Here is a 1,627-nt window from a genome sequence, read left to right as displayed (position 1 = left end):
GACTTGTGTCGTTAAAGTTTCGTTGGAACGAAGTTACGGAAAAATCAATTAACAAACGGAGACGTAACAGTATATATGATTTTAGATATCTGACAAAATGAATAAACAATTACAAATGATATTAAAATGAATACTGAAGATACTTAGATAATTATTATATTGCAGTGGCAGTACTACCCTCTTTTCTGTGAGGGGACAGAAGTGATCAAGCTGGATAAAAAAAAAATGAGAAGGTTACACTTTACAACTTGTGGGTACACACGCTTTAACAATAACAGTAAGCACTTTGTTGGAGTAGCTTAATCCCTATCAAGTCCCCATTACCTGTTGCTCTGTTAGTTAAAAAAGTTATTAATCAAGTCTTAAAAAGAACGTCTGTCGATCTTTTTTTATCATTTTTCTAATTCTCTAGAAATAACTCCAATGCAAGTTACAACCTAAGCATCAAGCAGCTTTAATTGCAGAATTCTATGATCAATAGCGCTTCCCCCACTCAGTAGCTCAGACTTTACAGACAGTTGCCTAGTCTACTACAGCTTCCTGAGAAACTAATGCTTATTCGCGAATCATTTATTTATAATAAACATTTGTAGGTAACCGTCTATTACGTACCCATCAATATATACTCTAAAATAGTAGATTCAAATATTTCTAACTTGACTTAATCAGAACTTTCTATTGCACTACTATACTTAGGACCTAAGTATCAACTGAAATAGTATCAGTAAAATTGAAAACAACAGTTGAGATTAGACTACTGTTTTTCAATGTTAAGGTAATAAACTAATAAGTATTTGTGAATATTTTGTTATTGTTTTCATAAAGAAAGCAAATTAGAAATTCAATATGAAAAATGTTTTAAGTCATCATTGATTTTAATGATCGTTCTGAACATCACTTTCAATTCAACACCCTCACGCACATCATCGGTACATGTACTCTGGTCAAAGTCGTTGGATAGAGATAGAAAATACGCTTACGCCTAGGAGCGTCCGCAGAATTTATTCCTGGTGGGGGCAAGTCATCGCAGAGCACATGCCATTTATTTGCCTTGAAGTTTGAATGTGATGCTCTGGTTACTTATGGCTTATTTATTAAACCTGATTTCGTCATTTATATTTAAATAGTATTATTTTCTAATACATTTTAAAATAAATTATTCAAATAAATTTTCTTCTGAAATTTGGGAAGGGGGGAGCAGATGCCCCCTTGTCTCATTCGACTGATGCTCATGCTCACAACAGGTTACAAAACCTTTTCCTTGCGCCAAAAAACAAAGTAAGTAACATTTTTGACACGAATATCAATAAAAATACATATTTATCTGGTATGTTTTATATTTCTATTTGGCGAGTATCAAAAGATCACAGACAGCGTCAGTTTAATTTGTGCTCATGGCTTTTAAAAATAACACAGAAATTTAATAATGGCTTAAGCATTTTAGAACAATTTTACTTTTATTTGAAAGATAATTCTGGAACCATGTGTTATTTATCAAGATGACTCATGTTGTTACATGCGCTAACTTTGTTTCTACACATCGTGATAATACACGTTATTAAAAGCTACGTTAAGGGTGAAAATAGGGAGGAGACTGGGGAAACGAAATAAACTGCAATAAGTTACA

The sequence above is a fragment of the Limulus polyphemus genome, unplaced genomic scaffold, assembly GCF_000517525.1.
Source record: "Limulus polyphemus unplaced genomic scaffold, Limulus_polyphemus-2.1.2 Scaffold249, whole genome shotgun sequence".
NCBI lineage: Eukaryota > Metazoa > Arthropoda > Merostomata > Xiphosura > Limulidae > Limulus > Limulus polyphemus.
The sequence above is the reverse complement of the archived record's forward strand: the minus strand, read 5'-3'. Positions refer to the sequence as shown.